General features: G+C 39.3%; 1 long non-coding RNA gene across 1 annotated transcript in view; it reads right to left on the reverse strand.

Moving 5' to 3' along the window:
• Positions 1 to 6,304: 6,304 nt before the first annotated feature.
• The window catches only part of LOC126299219 (uncharacterized), a 108,520-nt gene continuing 92,940 nt past the window's right edge, over positions 6,305 to 21,884 (reverse strand). Inside the window, exon 6 of the long non-coding RNA XR_007552745.1 lies at positions 6,305 to 8,511. This is a non-coding gene — a long non-coding RNA (uncharacterized LOC126299219). The remainder of the gene's footprint in view (positions 8,512 to 21,884) is intronic.

Below are 21,884 nucleotides of genomic sequence, written 5' to 3' on the forward strand. Positions count from 1 at the left end.
GTGAGGAATTCTGTCAGTTTGCTCTGCGACACCTGCGAGATAATACATTCTTTAAACGTGTGCTCTTCACCAACGACTATTATGATGATGATGATGATGATGATAATGATCATGATGATGAGTTGGGTTGGGTTGAGGGGGCGCTCGACATCACGGTCATCAGCACCCCGATGAAAAATCAACATGAAATCTCATGGGTGGGGACGAAGGCTGTCCCCACATGCAGAGCAGTTTATAACTTACTAAAGTCTGCCGCCCTTCCCCATGAGTTTAGGGATGAGACCTGATAGTTCGCAAAATTTCACCACTCTGTTAACACTGGTATCGGTATCTGCGAGGACTGTGGGCAGCCCAAGGGCTGCCCTATTATCAGTATACAGAACACACGTAATCACAATATGCTGAACTGAAACTGGCACGCCAAAAACTTCATAGAAAGGTGGATCCTCCCCCCAGAGGAGGACGCCATGTGTATAAGGGCTACGCCCGATGCGCAGTCTGGTAAGCAAAACCTCCTTCCAGCGGTGAGGCTGACACGAAGTCCGCCAAGCTTTTGTGATCAATTTGAGTGACCGCAGTTTGTTGTCCGACACCTGCAACCATCAGTCTTCCACTGACGCATGATGCATCTGTCAGAAAATGAGATATGGCGTGCAACGGGATGGGACACTGATGGACAGCACTATCCCAACATGCTTCCTTGGCAGCTTTATCAGCTATGTCATAACCCTGTATCCCAACATGGACAGGTACCCAGCCAAAGATCACCTCCTTGCCATGGCATTGGAGCCATTGTAAGCAGTCATGGATGAGCTGAATCAGTGGGTCTACCAGATACATCTGGTGAAGCACTTGCAGTGCACTAAGAGAGTTCACTGAAGAAGAGACATTCACTAATCACACTAATGTAAATTTACGTAACATGCACTACTGGGCAGCTGAGAACCCACACTGGCTGCATCAGGTATAGCACCAAAGGCCATGGCGCGTCAACATGTGGTGCGGCACTGTAGGAAATTACATTTCATTACAGGAGTAGTAAATGGAAATAAGTATGGTGACTTTCTTAGGAACATTCTACGTGTTCTGCTAGAGGAGATACCACTCAATGAGCGCTTGTGTATGTGTGTGTGGTCCCAGCTCACTTCTTATGTGTTGCAAGTCAAATATTGATCGGGACATTTGCCAACTGCTGGATTGGATGGTATGCTGCAGTACAATGGCCTGCCAGGTCCCCCAATTTGACTCAACTTGACTTCTTTTTGTGGGGAACACTGAAAGATGTGGTCTACCGTAAAGCCCCAACAATGCCGGATGACACGGGCCACCGAATCGTCACAGCTTGCTCCGCCATATCATCCACTGACCTTTCATCTGTTACCCATTCTCTTCAATGTCGATTACAGATGTGTATTGCTGTCAAGGGTAAACTGTTTGAGTACATGCTTAAGTAAGGTACAACGCCACGTTTTGTTAAGAACACTATGAATTGTGAAGGTTATCAGCAGGAATCAATGTATTACCTAACGATATGTATCAATGACCAGTAACATCCTTGAAGTATAAATGTAATGTGTGTGGACAATGTGTATACCACGTAGGTTGTCCTTCTGTCTTATTGTTTGGTGCGAGGTGGTCCGCATATAAAAGTGATTATCTTATCAAGCAAAGCTTAAATGAGAAACTGCGTGACAAAGAAGTTGTTATGTTCACACAATAACTATTCATTTCAGCCTCGGAATGTCCATGCATTTGGCATAGTTCTCATAATCCCCTTTTCATATGCAATTAGCTAGCATGTGCCCACAGTTAAATACGAAACATGACTTGCCACCCTTGTACCTATAGTGCTTCATGAAGGCAGGTTTTGCTACAAGAACGATCTGGAAGGATCATTCTGATTGGTCATTCAGATCAATAGTCAATCAGAACTAAGAAGTTCCCACATGCAGATAATTAGATAGGCAGGGAGGAGAGGAGAGGAGAGGAGCATCGAGATAGTCGCTCACTAACCTACTTCTGAGTAACACTGTGTTAGATGTCCCCATGAAAATAATATGAAAAATGAGGAACTAGCGAGTTCATTGCATTTAAAATATGACGCGACTAAGGCGGCTTAAGTTAAGGACATGAGGGAAGTTTGATGTTTCTGAATAAGTTAGCTGAAGCTTTATAAGCGTGTGATCCTTTGGTCACAGAGACAATTCCACATGACATATTCTGTGTTCTTTACGGAACACTTTAGTGAGCACTTCTGACACAGAAGACCACAGAAACAACTGAATGTTAAACTCGCTAATAGTGGTGGGTCAGTGACTATTGGATCGCAAATTTAATCGGGTCGGACTTGCAGATATTCTGGCTGCTTCTTCGTGTGAAAGTATGTTGTATAGTCTGAACTTGGAATCAGCCTTTGCATTCTTAAATACAGACTTGATAGTCATTTCAAGTGCTTTATTAAGAATAACAAGCCATTTAAATAGAATTTTCAAATGCTTACTGAAATTAAACTCCATCCTCCCAACGCCAGAAATTTTTGAATATGAACTTACAGGAATTGGTTTGCAACTTGAGTTACGCAGCGTCTGTGTATTAGGTAGTGGTTTCATCAACGCTGCCTTACACTGCCTAGCGTGTATCTACTACCGCAGAGTGAAGGGACATTGGAAAGAAGAAATATAGAGGTAGGTGAACTGTTCGAAGGAAGTTACTGAGAGAGAGTATGGAGCCAAAGAATGGCAGAACGATCCTGCCCCGCCGCAAGAGGTGTTCAACAGCAAACTATTGTAGCAGTATGCTGATGTTGCCTGCAACCTATTAATGAGGCTTATCAACATTTAAGTGAGACAAGATATTAACTAGGAATGGTCAAAATAAATTAGGAAACTAATTACATACACAATACTAAGCACAAAATTAGAGTTGGTGCTATATTCCTTAAGAATGAGGGCCAACCTTTCTTTCTAATGGAAATGCAGATTATACTTATGCATGTTAATGGTAATTACGCAAAAATGAAAATAAAATTAATTTAAGGAGGCAGATTGTTAAACAAGAGAGGAAGTAAAGAGATCCTAGCTAGCTTCGTCACATTATAACAGAACGTCACCTTGAACCCTAAACTAGTATAGTAATACTCGATACAGTAAATAGTCTGGAAGTAACCGATACTCCAATGTCCGATATGAAGACTGTCAGATTCCTTATATCTATCTTTATACACTTTAACCTTCTTTACGTGGCAATGGTGTCTACAACTTGTGACTATTGAGTCGCATGTAATAGTTTCCAAAGCACATTGAATATACCGTTTAGCTTAACCTTGAAGCGTGCAGAAAACATTAGCTAGCCTTTTCTGTGCATTCCTCCACATTTAAACTAATGGCCCAAAACACATTGGCAATTGTGAGAAACGTAAAATTCTCTTGATTGTAAATTTGGTGAAAGACAATAAGTTTCATTTTATATTTGTGTAGAAGTGTTGTTAAATGTGTGAAGATTCATTAAATAGTGATGTGCATGAACTAAAGTAACTCTTTTTCTCTAAAATTCAAAATACCACATGTTACCATAAAAACCTGTTAGTCTCATCCTAACAAAAAAAAAAAAAAAAAAAAAAAAAAAAAAAAAAAAAAAAAAAAACCCACACATGAACCTCTCAGCAGAATCACTCCTAGACTCAATGAAGCCACTATATACTATGAAGAAAATAATAAAGCCATCATTGTAAAAGCTATATACAAACACTGTACGTACGTGTTAACAACCTCCATCTAAATTTGAACCTTCTGTAGATCCTAAATTACCATGTGGACAAAGGAGTAGGACTTGAATATGATCTAACTTATAGACTGTGGAACTTTAGGAAGGAAGAGGTCTGTTAAAACATGGTGAGTATCATCTTCAAAGAGGACCCCCCATGCAACATTAAGCCTCCCCATAGTGTAACACCTGCTCCACCAATACAATCACATTGCCGGGTTCATTGTGTGTTCCCACTTCTCATCACTTGAGCGTACGTCCAGCATCATCTAACATTATCATTTTGCTGGTCCAAGTTTTATCATGTGGGGAGGCATAATTGTTGCATGGGCATATTGACGTCAAAATCTCTGAACATGGTACACTCACCAGTCATCAATATTGTGACACTGCCTCCTTCCCGATGCTTTGTGACACTGACTCCTTCCCGATGTGCATCTTTTCAGGGATGCATTTGGACTTCAATTCATTTTTACAGATGACAAAGTGCAATTACACAAAAACTGAGTTGGTTGAGGAGCTCTGGGAACAAGAGGATATTTGGCAAATGGACTGGCCTGCCAATTCCCAATTAAAATCCTATCGAGCATGTGTGGGATGCCTTGGGGAAACATATTGCAGTACATCCATACGCAACAATGACCACCCAGCAGTTTTCAACCACACTGGAGGAGGGAATGGAATGCCTTACCAAAAGAACTTTACCAACCTTGTTGCCAGCATGGGAGCAAGTTGTAGGGCATGGTTTGCCATCTGTGGTGATAACATACCCTGTTAAGGATCATGTCCCAACCTCTGCAATGTCCAAGGAGCATAATAAACTGCGCCGACTTCAGTATAATTATTGTCTTTCAATAACAGCATAATTTCTGTTTGTCTTACGGTCTGTTACTTTCACTTCTGTACTATACACTAGCAGTTCTTCCTATGCATGGTTAAAGTTTCACAAAGTTATGTTACTTCAAAGTGACACATCATGCGAAAGTTACTTTTGTCCTTGCGTTTTTCACACCAGTGTATGTAACGAGACACAGCAAATCAGATAGCTCCACCTCCTGCATTTGAACTCCATAAATAACTTTTTCTTTTTTTCATTTTTACGTTTTACGCATGGTATATACAAGTAGGAGGGTAATATCCGTGGCGTGTGTAATGAGGTGTGGTTCCGACCAGAGCAAGGAAGGAAGTAAGTTCACAGCCCATCCCTAGAGGTCACACGTGCGCGTCACGTGACTATACAGGGATAGCAGCAGCATGCATCAATTGTCCATACACTGCCAGTTGCATTGCGAACAGTGGCAGGGAGGCGTCAAAAGATGAGCAAAGAGGTGTTGTTCGTTTTCTGACAGTGGGAGGAGGAGGAGGAGATGTTCATCGACGAATGTCACAAGTGTATGGCGAACACTGCATGTCCATTGCAAGCGTCAAGGCATGGCACAAGCGCTTCAGGGAAGGATGGGTGTCGTTAGCCGATGATGCACGGTCTGGAGCAGCACACTGCGTTACTGATGACAACATCTGGCTGTTGGATGCACTCACTCATTACCCACGACCGTCGAGTGACAGTGAAAGCCATAACCACCGTGGTATGATTGAGTGTCTGAAGTGTTCACTCAGCCATGAAGGAATGACTGCACATGCAGAAAATGGGTGCCGCACATTCTTCAACCACACCAGGAAGCATGCTGAATGGCTCCCTTCCGAGTCACTTCTTGCAGTACAGGAAAACAGTGTCCAGCGTTACTCACAAACCTTGACCACCCTTCACCAAGGGATCAAATTAAAACGACCACACAATCTCACGTAAGGGGTCATTCTGCTCCACAACAATGCAAAGCCTCATACAGCTAACACAGTCACAGCACTCCTGCAGAAATTCAAATGGGAGGTTCTCTGCCACACTCCATACAGTCCGGGCCTCACCCCCTATAATTATACCATTTTTTGTCCTCTTACAAAGGCTCTGAGGGGCAAACAATTCACTTGAGATGACGACATCCAGCTGTACATGCAGAACTAGTTAACATCGCAGCCCCAGGAAATTTTTGAGACAGCCATTCACCACCTTGTCACAGTGGGACAAGTGTCTCAACAGCCAGGGTCAATACTTGTGACATACAGGTACTGGTTTCTGCAATTATGCCCCCGGCTCATTTCTTTTTGAATGCCCCCTTATAATAATAATCATCATGGCCAACAGTTGTGTACATAGTGGCGATGCCATGAGACACTGTTATACTTGTGAATTCACATTGTATACTTACTCATCATTCTATACTAGTGTAGTCTGCTTTTACCTGACAACAAACTGACTTAAGTGATAAGTTATTAGTTAAATGGTCAGTAGTGCAGCCTGGAGAGTAAAGTCTCCAGACAGCAAGTTAGGAGATGACATCACAGGACCCACTGTAATGTTTAAAATACATGTACAGAGCTCGTTTCTGATCTCTATTGGTAGTATCTTTCTGTATAATTGATTGGGGTGGGGATGGGGGGGGGGGGGGGGGGGGAGATAATCAGACATAGCTATGTGACACAGATGTACTTGCTACAATTCTATTCTTCAATTATGTATTTTTTTCCTGTTTCATGTGGTACACACTTAAATACAACTGCACAGCCAGAAATATGTCAGTATACAGGTGCCATTATGCCCAACACTAGATTGTGTGTATTACGTTATTGCACTGTTTTGTTTTCCCCTTTAGTCACTTTTTCAAACCTGCTTGCTTAGGGGGTCACTTGCGCACCTCGTGTTTTTGCGAATGTCTCACTTAGGACATTTGTTGTTTGTTATTTTCACAGATCTTCGAGTCTGTTTGGGTTTTTCCCACTTCACTTGAGATTCTGTTGCTTTGTGGCCACAGCACTATTCCTCCAGAAGGAAATACAAAAAGTGTAATTATAGACATGAAAATAAGTTAGAAATCAACCTACTGTATCTTCTAAACATTCCTACACATGAAGAAAATCCTGAGCTTTGCTTTTCTGGATGACACTTGAAGAGTGAAACTGACATGTGCCAGTAAGAGCAAGAGCTTTGACTACTACTGTGTTATTTCAGCCGAACAAGTGGGTTGTTATGGAAATCTTGGGAGAGAAATGAATAAACATACTGGATGTTTTGTTTTTTTTTTTTTTTTGGGCCGCTAGAGGCCATTTGATCTACTAATATGACAGCAGGTGTGGGCGCAGCATGCCGGCTGCACCACCTGTTGGAACTAATGTCTATATAGGCTGGAGCACAAGGCTCTGCTGGCCACTGACTTATTGCTAATTGTATTGTACCTTGTCTTCCATGTGTGTGTACTGTTCGAGCAATAAATTACAGTGTTCTTGGTTAAGTACAATACTCAAAATAATTTCAGTGGTAAACTGTGCACATAAATGAACAATTTCAACTCTTAACAGTGCTAATATTTTAGCAGAAGTGAGTTGTTACACTGCTGCAACGTCGGAGCCGTTTGACCTGCAGCAGAAAATTCCATATCTGCAGTCAGTATAATTCTTGAGCCATTATTCATCTGGAGAAAGTTCCTCTGGCAAATATGAGGAAGACGATACGTAAAAACACTTATTTTGGGAGGATATATTAGAAGCTTGTCCTTTCTCCTGGCAGAAGAGGATGACCCTCTGAAATCAAATTCTTTAACAGAATGAGAGAACAATAAGACCATTTTTTCACACATTGTGAAAACACGCAAGCATTCATTTCCTCAAAATGGCAACTTCAGTGCCTCGTGAAACAACAAACACCCCTCCAACCACGAACCTGGCACTCCACTCTCACAACAGAGAGATCAAATTTTTGCCAAAAACCAACAAAAATAAATATTTTAGGCAGCATATCAAAACAGAATATTTCTGTTAAATGCAACTTTTCACTACGAAAATAGTTTCGTTTTTAAGAACGGCATTTGTGTGTTAGATGAAATTTATATCTATGCCTCTACTTTGGTTGAAATTTTGAAAATTTCACTGTTATGGTTTTGTGTATATTACACTTTATACTGAGGTCAGTTCATGTACATACAGTGCATGTCCCATATTTTGCACTGTATTCCAAACCATTTGTCTTGAAGGAAAGCTCAAAAATATGTAAAAAGCCATCAATACCTTGCTGTATTTCCAATATCAATACTTTTGTTCCTATATTATCACGAGACCTATATAACTGTATGTATTGGTATTGATACCAAATATCTTATTGAATCTGGTATTGGAACGTCCCTATATCCAGCAGCAGTACATAAGCCAATTCAATCTATGTGCAGTAGATGCACTCAAAGATGCCCACTAGCATTTGTTTTGCCTGAAAACACACACACACACACACACACACACACACACACACACACACACACACACACACTATTGCATAAGGACACAGTTTAGGAAAAGGGATCTGACAGCAAACTGATCTGACAGAAAACCAAGCTTCCAGCATTAAGGTCTGTTTGCCAGTCCAGCCTCCAACCACAATAGGGTCAGTTCACGTGGTTTGTCATTGGGAATCCACAGGATGCAAACACACCTGAATGTAGCTCTTCAAACTGAAGAGTTTAAACCTTACCAGGACATTTAGGCAAGAACATCATAAGTTAATTCTTTGTGTGCCATCATTCCCAACTGTGACCTCAATGGCTGCACAAGCTAGTTGGCACCACAAGGACACATGGACAGCTTATGAAACACTGGACACAAGCGTCAATCCACTTGCTCCAAACACCATTCTTCTTTTACATCTTCCTGTAACAAAAGGGAATTTATGTTAATCACTTGACAATATTATTATCAGATAATTTAAGATACACATTTTTACAAAACATTTAAAATATGTTAAAAATGGATTATAAAAGACATGTAAATGGTCATAATTATCTCGGTGAAAATAATTGTTCTCCTTTTTGTTTATGCATGTGCAGTACTCTGATATATTGAAAGTGCAATGTAATCTCTTTGCCTGTGCAACTAAGCAACTGCGGCCTCCACATCCCAATGGGTATGCGCCCTCGCACACACACTACTGATTCTGCTTTATAGCAGTGCATGCGCACCTGCTCTCACTCATTTACCACCCATAACTGGAGGCTGGCCATTCAAGGGCTAGTGCTCACAGTCCTGTTGGATAACTTTAATTGTTGTAAGTTTTCTGGCAGTTTTTACCACAGTTATTCCTGTTAGGAAGGTTAGCCCAGTTGTCGATTTGGGAATGCTACTTGTTCTGATTCTGTGTAATTTATTTTGTACTCAGGATTACTATACGTTCAATTTCACCACTTTGTTTTGTTTCAAGCTATGGTTTAAATTTTGTGTATACCTTCTTTTAGTGTACTAGCCCGAGAGATTTGCATTCTACTTGAATTCAATGTTTAACCTACTTATGGGAGTTCAAGTAACATTTCTTATATTATCACTATTTTATAGTTGTCCTTTGATTGATTTGATATGCTCTGCTTACGCGGGTTGAAATGTTCTTTTCTTTGTTTTAATAAAAGCTGAATTCATACTGTGCTTTATTAAATTTCAGACAGAAGGTCTAATGTCATCACTGAAAATCTTAACTGAAAATTGCTTAATTTCAAATATTAACAGCTTATTGGCAATCATCTTGCATTTACATGTTTATGTCAAGTTTCACGTGTTATACCCGTAACAACAGTTGGGTGAAATTTTTTTTCATAAATTAGCATTTGACCCCCACTGCAGCTGAGCCCTGCTGTCCTGAGTAAGTCAAGCCATCGTTGTTTGTCTTATGTCCCTAACCAGTGTGCAACACAGTATTTGACCAACTTAAGGACAGCTGTCACTCATGGTCTCCCCATTTCTGGCACAAGCTCATTTCTATCATTTAAGTAATTAGTTAAAGGATTTGTTTAAAATGAATACTGATGTGAAGCAGAGCACAAGAGAAAGTTAAGGAATTTCACCGTCATGCTAATTTACTGCAGTGGAAAGAAATTCCTTACAAACACATACGCATTGATGATGATAGTATTTTGCAGCATGATAGTGGGCTGCAGATATGGGAACATTTTAATTGTTTACCTACCCCCGTCATGGCTATTATACATGAGATTCATAAACTGTCAATGGAAACCAGTGACCAAATTTTAGAAGTTTTGTATTTGTTGGTTAAATTACAATAGGCTAATGTTCTCCAAATTCTTGATCTTGGAGTCTTCAGACCATTTACCCATTAACTATCAGGTGGTTGGCTAGTATTATTGATCATGTTATTCCAGAAGGGGGGTGCCTTGAGTGGTGGGACTGTAAACCTAGGTTTGTCAAATAGGCTGAGAAAGTAATTAATTAATGAACATTATTTTTGGGTACAAAGTCAACAAGAAACCTTAGTTAATTATATTGAGGATGTCAGATTGGCTCGATTAGCATTGTGAGTCACGGTCCAGCTCTCAGCTGATTAACACTTTTACCGCTCTGTAGATGTTTATCTTTTCCTGTCTTCTATTTGTAGTATACTTCTTAAGTTTCATGCACGTTTATCTGTTCCAGAGGTGTAAGCTTGCATTTTGGAAGTGTAAGTTCAGGCAGTCAGTACCAAGCTTCATTTCTTCTGAACAGCTAGCTACATAGTTCACTGAGGCATCAGGATCTATTGGTGATACATCAGAGGGTAGCAAGTTGCATATCTAAGATTATGTCTGCTTTTATGGTTAACTCCTTCAGTTAGTCTTCCTAGGATGGGTAGATGTATGCATGCTGTGTGTGGACGCAGGAGCAGCTGGCCGCAGCTCGCAAAAAGTTGAATGCGCTTTTGGCTACGGCCAGTCACCATCAAGCTGCTGCCTCTGAGTGTAGCTGTGGCAGAGAATTTGGTGCGTCATACGAGACACCGTAAGTGCCGCTTGTTTCATCCACAGGCTCTGCTACCAAAGCATCACCTAGTGAATTCGCCCTCACAGCAGGGGGAGTGGCAGGTGGTAACACATGCGCATCACTCTAGGCGGAGGGCCAATGTGGAGACTGGCTGTCTAGTGTCGCCCATTCACCCTGTGAGTGGATAGGTGGCTGCTCCTTTAGCAGGGTATGAGAAGGCACACGATCAGGGGGGGTGTGTGTTTGCCAGTTATCGGGAGCTCCACGTTAGGTGCTTTATGGAAGCCCTTAGCCAGATGACATTCAGGGCTGGAAAGAAATCCAATGTGCACTTGGTGTGTCTGCTGGTGTGCCTTATCTGAGATGTGGAGACAGCCTCGCCTGCTGCTACAAAGCATGCAGAGTGCAGTCATCTGCAAGTTGTGGCTCACATCAGCACCGATGGCATCTGTTCCATGGGTTCTGAGGCCACCCTCAGGTCATTAAGGCGGCTGGCAGAAGTGGTGAAGGCTGCTGTCCTTTGTGATTAAAAGCTATGACCTTAATTCTCTGAAGAATCTACTGCAGTTAAGTAGTTGACAGGAATGGTGATGTGCAAAAGATCGTGTATTACAGCTTCTACCCATGGCACATTATTAAGGGTTTGACAGTACTTTCTAAACAAACACTGCAAGCAGCAGATAAGTCATTACTTTTATCAGGTGATATTTCTCCAGTTTCAGGGCCTCCAGCGAATGAACACTTACCAATGATTTGACATTACAAAGTCTTTATCGTTTTTATGAAGTGTCATACAGACCTCTAATCTGGAGTCAAGGTACATTCCCCTCAGGTCAACTTTCATTAAAAAGACTGAGATGAATCTGTCGAGACTATGAGTACTGCAGTATACTGTACCAATTGAGATCTGGCCATTTCACTGCATTATTAACCACCAGCAAAGCGAATTCTGATTCCTACACAAAGAAGGAGAATTTAAATTCAAGCACCACCTTCTACACATTCTCTATACAACAAATTTCAACCTGTACATAATTACCAGGTGTTATTTGGTGAAAAGAATGCGCTATTTCGTTGGTCACTTCAACACATATACAGGGTGATCAAAAACTGTCTGTAAAGCTTGTAAGGGTATTGCAGGATGGTTGTGCGAAGAAATAATTGTTAAGGTAAAAATTTGATACATTGCACCACATCTGTGTTAATTAACATTGAAGTTAGCCAATCATGGCACTGTGCATCCAAATTCAAGCAGCATACCAGATACAGTAAGAGTCAGTTTTTCTCACAGCGAAGATGATAGTGCACAAGACTGTTCAACCTTTGACTCTGGTTTGATCATTACTATCACCCCAAATTCAAGTTTTACATCCCTCTTGTTTGGTTTTAGGAAACCGAATGAAAAATAGGTATGGGAACACAGTCCCTGACAGGCCACTTGAATTTGCAAGCACGAAGGCCTGATTGGCTAACTTCAATGCCAATAAACTCTGAAACCAAGGGAAGTATATTATTTTTGTTCTTCACAATTCTTTATCAGCACAGTCTACGCTGTAACACTCTTACAAGCTTCCCAGATTGTTTATGACAACCATTCATTTCCGAGTGACTCCCCTAACATGGTGGTTGAAGAGGGTTAACTGACTTAATTTTGCTGGAACTATTTACATGATCAGTTCCTAATTTCCTTAATTATTCTGTAACCTTTTGCTCTTTAGACAGGAATGACTGCCACACTTTCTGCTAGTGTCTACACGTAATCATCCACCTTCCCCGTACTATAGTGCAATAGTCCTCATTCCAGCATCGGGCAGACTGATTCTAAGCTGCCAAGACAAAACTGGAACGAATATTAGAGGCTTTGTGGATCACAATTGTAATGACATCCACTGTGTTCATTAACAGCATAACCTTTTTTAAAATTTATGCCACCTAACTGTATTGCTCCCAGTTTGACGTCGTGTGTATCCCTCTAGGCGATTTGCTCTTGAGCACTGCTATTTTGGCTAGTATAATCCAGTTTGAGAGTTTTCACTGGAATGTAGATCATCATGAACTTCCCAGCAGGAAGTGTTCATACGATCTAGTGATGATGAGAGGGTCATGTCTGAGAACAATCCTGCTGCAATGCACCATTTGCTCTTTGCTCAAAATAGAGAGCGCAAATCAGAATGTAGCTTACTGTAATTTGGCCCTTGTAGCAAATGTTAATAGGATCACATAACTGTGCATGGGGTAAGGGCAGGGGGGAGGGGTTAGTCAATACGGCAGCAATAAAGCACACACTGTGTTCAGTGATGTACACATTCTGATGGCAGCTGCTTTTAATATGATGGTAGGAGAGAATAAGATGGAATTGTAAATGCCACTATAGAAAACAGCACCAGCAAGTAAATGCTTTATTCTAGGACTGAAAATGATCACACTGTGACAAAATTATATGCAACAGTAAAAAACGGTTTTGAATTTATACGACTAATGCTGGAGTTTCCCTTGTTTGCAACACTTGTGTGGTCATGGTGCACAAATTTCCTAATGTAGGTCAATTCTTACAAAAAAGAAGACAGCAACCAGCCACTATTGATACTGCTATTTATTTAGGTGAATAGCACTGTTACCAGCTTCGAACTGGCAAGTTCATCATCAGACGGCTGTTCACATGATTTCCAAGATACACTTTACTTCGCCACAGTGAAAAAAAATAAAATCAAAAACAGATGATAGTGTAAAGTGTATCTTGGAAATCATGTGAACAGCCGTCTCATGATGAACTGGTCAGTTCAAAACCGGTAACAGTGCTATTTACCTAAATAAATAGCAGCATTAATAGTGGCTGGTTGCTGTCTTCCTCTTTGTAAGAATTAACCTACATTAATTGTACATAGCCACGGTCTCACCATGTCAGTTTTAGACAAAATAAGATTAGAATTTCCTCACGAGTTCTATCTCAATTATAGAAAACAAGCACACACCTTTGTACACACCAAGATTTTACTCTTGTGCATTTTGCAATCCTTTAGTGCACACATGCTCTTATCATCTCCTGGTGAGTGATGTGTATAAAACATGTTTCGCTTGGGGATATTTACAAATGCCTAGACTTTACTAGCTTTGGAAAGAGGTGGTGTGGATTTAAGGGAAGACACAATTCTTACTATTAATATGGACTCCTGTCTATATGCTTTCATCTTTGTTTTCTTTGGCATCATTACACAAAATTGATCACTGGTACCAAAGAGCACTGTTATGCAGATACATGAGATACCTGACAAAATGTCACCTTTTGTGTGTGCTGGGCCATGTCCATTCTTTGACATACAACCCGGCCACCACCTAGCCACCACACAGACTAAGTTTGAGTCATTCACTTAAGGCATCACAAACTGGCAACTTCTCAGACTCCTAAGTCAGGCCACCTGCACAAAATGGCAACACTTCAGGGCAGAAGTTTCTGGTGGAAGTGTTGTCTTTTGCTTGAGCACTTGCTGTATCTATTTGCAATTCAGTGGTAAATGTCTCAATACAGCAGACGCTGACCATTACCTGCCTGATGCAACATGTGTCTGCACATGTGATTACAATGTGGCACACCTTGGCCAAGTTTCTGCAGTCCCATTGACAAGCAAAAAAATTGCCCACTATTGTAGTTTGATTTTCCATGTGAAGTAATTTCCTTAGATGAACACCAAGCAATAACGCAATAGTGCTGTCATTGCTCACATGGGAGTGTGAGGAATACTGGTGTGTGTAATATACCATCAAACAGCCACATAAAATTAGTTTAGCGTATACTTTTGTAACATTTATGTCTGCTAATTTGGAGCACAGCTTGCTATTAGTGTATTTATAGAATTTTCTATTTTGATTATAGTTCCAGTAATTGTCTTGCAGCTACTTATTGGATTTTGCATACTTTAATCTTATAGATGTTGTGCAAGACTGACAAAACAGTCTTAAGTGCAAAGAGGTTAACATTTGTGACATTATGTTTGCTTTTGGTGAAGGAAGCACAGGAAGCATCTGTACCATGTGTGGTGCAATTGTTATTGCAGAAATTATGTCAGGAAATGGTTCTCTCATTTCAAGAAATGATCATTCCAGCACGAACAATTTTCCAGGTTCAGCAAGCCTGAAAACTGCCGAATGTTATGAACTGTGACCATTTAACTTGTGTGTGACACAGGCATTCAATGGGCAAGGTTCGGAAGGCCAAGCATTCCTGTGCAATGTTGGCACTGGTGGTGAGGTTGATGCCCTTGTGGTAACTTGATTAGAAGAAATTAGTGGCCGAGCCCTAACAAGACACATCTACTTAGACAACAAGCAATGGAACAGATAATATTTTGCATCTTGTGGCACAGAAAGGATTGTGTGGTATGAACTGCTGCTCCCAAGGGGTGTGTGTGTGTGTGTGAGAGAGATTATACTTGTTTCGGGTACGAAGTAAGAAAAACAACCAAGAAAACTATATGAAGTGTTGCTGTTGCATAATAGTATATGCCTGTTCATAAAAAGCTATCCAATAGCTCCCTTATGCCCTTATTCTTCTGATCCTGCACACAAATTTTTCTTTTTTGCTCTTTATCAAACAACTAGCATGAACATTCCTTTAGAGAAAATACCCTTCAAATCTGAACCACTAGGTGTCTACAGCCATGGAATTAGTGAACTTTATATGCACTGCCACACTGTTTCAGATAAATTGAGAGAATAGTGTTTTGTACTATTGATGATTCATTTCTTTTATGTTTACTCTTGTGTTCAATAAACTAATGGAAAAATACTATAAAAATATGCACTTTACAAATACAAATGAAATAACTTACTATTATAACCTTAAATGCGAACATTTTAGGTTAGGCTTTACCGTGACTGTTATTGACTGTTTAGAAACAGTGACTGGTAACAGTAAATTTGTTGTTTCATTTAATATTATCACCTTGTGATGAAAGTTTCTGTAACATAAGCATGCATAAATCTATATGATTTACTAAGATATTATGCATTTTGGTCCGCAACACAGTTTCTGTTTACTTGCATCATACTCAGGTAGTACGAAAATGTCTCAGTTGGAAGAAACACAAAGAAACTCCATCAACAAATAATTCAGTGACAATTTCACCAACAAAATTAAGTATTTGTGAAAGTCAAACCTTTTTTGGCAGAAACAGGGAAAAAGCCTGCAATATTGTAAGTTTTTAGCCTTCAAGGATATGAGTACTGAAAGTAGCAAGACAACTTATGTTGTTGTTTCCTTAAGAGGTCCTTACTGAGTTTTCATCTGGCTGTTTGTAATTCTGTCACAGAAGAGGTACAAAGCTACTTGGAACACAGCTACTGCAGCAGTCACCTTCCAGAACGACCATGGAACTAACAAATGACTGCAGCATCCATCTTCCCTCCAGTGCCCCAATGGTGGTCAACACACACAATTTCCAACATAAAAGAGGAGATTAGTAGTAGTTTCTGCATGGAAAGACTTTCCAGAGTCAAAAGCATGTAACTGATAACCTGATTTCAGTTCTCATTTGAAAATCACTATGATTCTTTAATGAAAACTGCATAATATAAAATGGATTTAAAATGATAATTCTGTCTTATTCTCAAAGATACAGATGCCGCGGTGACCAATGGACAAAACAATAACGTTTTTTACTCTTATCCTTGTAGCCAGGTGTAAAGGCTACAGTGTAGTTATTAGTAATACAACAGGAAATTACAGTCTCAGAAATCCAGTTTGGAATTAGACTGCCCAGGTTAAGAGCTCTGAAGTTTTACTTAAAACTCATATAGCAGTCAGTTTATACACTATGGTAGCATAGCAAAATGGCCACCTGTACCAGACTCGCCAACAGAGGATCCAAGTTCAATCCTAGCTTCAGGTAACTTTTTGTTTTATTCTGTAATGGCTTTAAAAATTATAACATCTTTTAAATGAAGTTAATGACCTAAAATATTATCAATTAAATCTTAAAGAATTATTTTATTTATGAAATCACTTTTACAGCTAATTAACACAAAATGTTAATTTCAATTAATATCTCTTTTTAAAAAATCTGTATAATTTCAAACATATTTTCAGTGAAGGAAAATTAAAGCTTAATTACCATTGTAATAAAATTTTCGGTAGAGTAAAATTTATAAAAATTAACTTTTACAATATTGTCTTTGTCAGTTTCCTATTTTATGTGCAAGCACCAGAATGGTAATTATCATAGAAACATTGAAAACAAAGTATTCTGACATCTTGCACAATTTATGAAGGACAATTGTTTACACAAGCATTTTTTAAAAAAAGGGTCTGTTGCAAAACATTCTCCATCACCAATCATGAAAACTTATCTTTTATCAGAAAGCCTGGAAATGTAACTGGCGTACCGGATAATTTCATTAAAAATTAATGATGACAGTTGATGATGCACTATCGATTGTACTTCTATACAGCCTTGATGGGAATTTATTTCTCTATTATTTTGAGTCAGATAAGTCCAATGTTGTATACACTGTGTCACATTCTTTTAGCTGTCTACAAAAATAAATGTCATGAGGTTGAACAACAGGAATACATTTTGGATTTTTCATCATCCTGAAAGATTTCATCATATAGTTCCAACAATTTGGTTATCCACCAAAGGAGCCAATAATTAACACTGCTTGTTTCCCCCAATACTAAACAATGGTTGAGAAAGTTAATATACAGTCCTGTCATTGGCTTCTAAGATTTCAAAGACATTATTAAGAGATATTTATATTTCTGCACATATTCATTTACTGTTTTTGGACCTGGGGAGGGCCAAGTTACTGGGTGCCTCTCAAACAAAGAAATACTCGAGGTAGGACTTTTTCCAGACACAGTGAGAGCATATTGAAGGGTATATGTATGCATCAGTTTATTCATGTCTCATTTTTATGAAAATAGTTTTCCTTTTTTGTCAGCCAGCAACCTGTTTTACACTGATTGATACTGACAAGAGAAAACAACTGAAACCATAGTATTTTGTCATAGAATCATTACAATTGAGAGCAAAATAAATTTGTAAAAACTCAGCATTTTTTTAACAGATTGTCATTTTTCATTGGCGAAGTCCAGTCTTATTTTAAAATTTATGAAACCAGCTGTCAGAAGCTTTAAATTCGATATCTGCCAAAGAAAACTGTTTGAAATTCCAAGATGTCACTTGTTGGTAATTCTCTCAGGCTCCAAAAAAATGACTATGTCCAGGAATTGAATGTTGTGTACTTACCAAATTAATTGCCTCCTCTTTTCTCTCTTCTTCCCATTGGGGTACATAATCCTTATTTTGAAGTGGCTGCAGCCTTTTTTGTAATGTTTGTAGTTTTCACATGGGTTGAGCCTTCTACATCTACATCTACATCTACATGATTACTCTGCAATTCACATTTAAGTGCTTGGCAGAGGGTTCATCGAACCACAATCATATTATCTCTCTACCATTCCACTCCCGAACAGCGCGCGGGAAAAATGAGCACCTAAACCTTTCTGTTCCAGCTCTGATTTCTCTTATTTTATTTTGATGATCATTCCTACCTATGTAGGTTGGGCTCAACAAACTATTTTCGCTTTCGGAAGAGAAAGTTGGCAACTGATATTTCGTAAATAGATCCCGTCACGATGAAAAACGTCTTTGCTTTTATGACTTCCATCCCAACTCGCGTATCATATCTGCCACAATCTATCCCCTATTACGTGATAATACAAAACGAGCTGCCCTTTTTTGCAACCTTTCGATCTCCTCCATCAATCCCACCTGGTAAGGATCCCACACCGCACAGCAATATTCTAACAGAGGACGAACGAGTGTAGTGTAAGCTGTCTCTTTAGTGGACTTGTTGCATCTTCTAAGTGTCCTGCCAATGAAACGCAACCTTCAGCTCGCCTTCCACACAATATTATCTATGTGGTCTTTCCAACTGAAGTTGTTCGTAATTTTAACGTCTAGGTACTTAGTTGAACTGACAGCCTTGAGAATTTTACTATTTAACGAGTAATTGAATTCCAACAGATTTCTTTTGGAACTCATGTGGATCACCTCACACTTTTCGTTATTTAGCGTCAACTGCCAACTGCCACAACATACAGCAATCTTTTCTAAATCACTTTGCAACTGATACTGGTCTTCGGATGACCTTACTAGACGGTAAATTACAGCATCATCTGCAAACAACCTAAGAGAACTGCTCAGATTGTCACCCAGGTCATTTATATATCAGGAACAGCAGAGGTCCCAGGACGCTTCCCTGGGGAACACCTGATATCGCTTCAGTTTTACTCGATGATTTGCCATCTATTACTACGAACTGCGACCTTCCCGACAGGAAATCACGAATCCAGTCACACAACTGAGACGATACCCAGCTTGATTATAAGTCACTTGTGAGGAACGGTGTCAAAAGCTTTCAAGAAATCCAGAAATACGAAATCAACCTGAGATCCTCTGTCGATAGCGACCATTACCTCGTGTGAATAAAGAGCTAGCTGCGTCGCACAAGAACGATGTTTTCTGAAACCATGCTGATTACGTATCAATAGATCATTCCCTTTGAGGTGATTCATAATGTTTGAATGCAGTATATGCTCCAAAACCCTACTGCAAACCGACGTCAATGATATTGGTCTGTAGTTCAATGGATTACTCCTACTACCCTTCTTAAACACTGGTGCAACCTGCGCAATTTTCCAATCTGCAGGTACAGGTCTATCGGTGAGAGAGCGGTTGTATATGATTTCTAAGTGGGGAACTATTGTATCAGCGTAATCTGAAAGGAACGTAATTGGTATACAATCTGGACCTGAAGACTTGCCCATACAAAGCGATTTGAGTTGCTTTGCAACCCCTAAGGTATCTACTTGTTAGAAACTCATGCTATCAGCTGTACGTGTTTCAAATTCTGAAATATTCCATTTGTCTTCCCTGGTGAAGGAATTTCGGAAAACTGTGTTCAATATCTCTGCTTAAGCGGCACAGTCGTCGGTAATCTTAGCTTCAATTTTGTAATCCTGAGACAGATGGTCTACCTTTTTTTTCCTTTTCTAGTTCATATCATCTGATGAACACTGGTTTGACTTTTTGAAAAGGTTTCTCATCACAGTTTCCAATTTCTTATGCACATTAATCATCAGTCACAAGTAGTTTTTCAGCCACCATGTTCATAGTACATTTATAAATTTCTTTACCGATCAACACTACTTCACAAGCAAATTGACACTAAAGATTCCAATGTAAATCAAATCATTTTCAGCAAGCAAGCTTTCATAATAAATGACTGGATCTTCAATATTCACCTTTGACATTTTCCTGTATAATGAATCTTGGCCAATTTCATCTGTGGCTTCTCATACTTTTGCGATGTCTTCATTAAATTTAATTCACAATATCTTAAAAATTCAGATAATATTTTGCAGTACAAAATGCTCCAATCTCTGAATATCAGGAATGAAGTGGTACATTAGTTCAAGTTACTATACAAATAAGGGTGGGTACAAATGTGTGTATTATTTTACAGCAGGTAAGGACTATCTGTCAATTAGTCTTCACACTTCCTCACCAGTTGCCTATTTGTATGTACAATAGGTCAACAGCTATGATCTTCTCTTCCATGTAGAAACCTGTTCCACAGATTTACAACAAATATTTTTAAATTCTCTGCAGCTTATAATATCACTAAATTTATAATAATATTTTAATGAAAATAGTTATTAAAGCTTTAATTTACCTCCATTACAAATGCATTTGAAACTATTCAACTTTTTAGAAGGAAATATTAATTTAAATTCACACTTTATGTTAATTATATGTAACAGTCCTTTCATAAATAAAATATAGTGGAAACTCAATTAACCGTCATCTTCGGGACCGTGGTCGTGATGGTTGAGCGAATAGATGGATAACAGAAACACTGTATTCCTCCAAAACATAACCTCAAGCAATTATTGTATGTATAAACTCATATCACTCTCACAGTAATATAATAATATTTCGGAGCGAAAACAAATTAAACACAATTGTAATAGCAAATAAAGCTATTTATTACATGATAAAAACATCCATACAGTAGCTACAAAAGTTGCAAAATACGTGATGTACAGTACAGTACTGTACTGTACTATAAACTTACAGGTGAAATAGTTTATCTAGCTTGGAAATAGTCAATTTCTTCTGCCTTTTTGATGTTCGAGCTTTCACCGCGGCAATATTTCGTATTTTTTGGAGCAGTGGTGCCTGCGTTGTATTAGCGTCTTCTTAACTTTCAAACCCTTCTATACACTTGGATAGCATTGTTTCGGCCTCTGAATGGCTAATAGTTTGGTTTTCTTCATGGTTTGAACACTCCTTCTTCTTCTTCTTCTTCTTCTTCTTCTTCTTCTTCTTCTTCTTCTTCGGTAACACTTACGCTGGCAACAATTTCGACATCACTCAAAATTTGAAAACCCCCCATCCACTTTGTCACATTCTAACCACTCTGATACTACTTCTGACATCAAATTTGTGACAATTTGTAAATTACTGCACAAATTGACCATCTCGTCAATTGTCACACACTCAGGTTCCTCCGATATTTATTCCAGCCGTTCTCGAGATTTGACACTGGCAACATTGAAAATGGCATCTTTAATACTGTAAGACCTCCAAAACTGTTTTACAGATGTTGATTCATCAGATGAGAGCAAACTTTAGATAAATATTTTTCTATAACGACGTTTCATGTTTTCGATGATTCCCTGATCCATGGGCTGTATAAGTGAAGTTGTGTTTGCTGGAAGGAAGAGACATGTTATGTTGCCGTCATCATTTTTCATTTCACAAGTAGGGTTTTCCCCTGTACAATTATTTAAGATTTAATTGATGATAATTTAGGTCATTAACTTTATTTGAAAGTTTTTATAATGTTTAAAACAATTAAAAAACAAAACATTACCCAAAGGTAGGATCGAACCTGGATCACCCATGTGGCATGTGAGTCCACTACAGGCGCAGTGATTTCTCTGTGCTGTCATTGTGTACAACATGGCCAGTATACAAGCTGCATGTAAAACTTCAGAGCCCCTTTTTCTCAGAGTCTTCTAGCTTATGTGCTTTACAACTTTTATGGGAGGGGGGAAGGGGGGGGGGGGACATCAGCCTTGTGGTTTACTATTAACCTGCCAGTCTCATCCCAAACTGAATTTCAAAGACTTTAGGGTCCCCCTGTCAGATGGGCAGACTGCAAACTGGACATCAAAAATCTGTAGCTGTCTATTTTGTTTTTTTGGCATAAGCTTC

Source organism: Schistocerca gregaria, chromosome X (genome assembly GCF_023897955.1).
Source record: "Schistocerca gregaria isolate iqSchGreg1 chromosome X, iqSchGreg1.2, whole genome shotgun sequence".
Classification (NCBI taxonomy): Eukaryota; Metazoa; Arthropoda; class Insecta; order Orthoptera; family Acrididae; genus Schistocerca; species Schistocerca gregaria.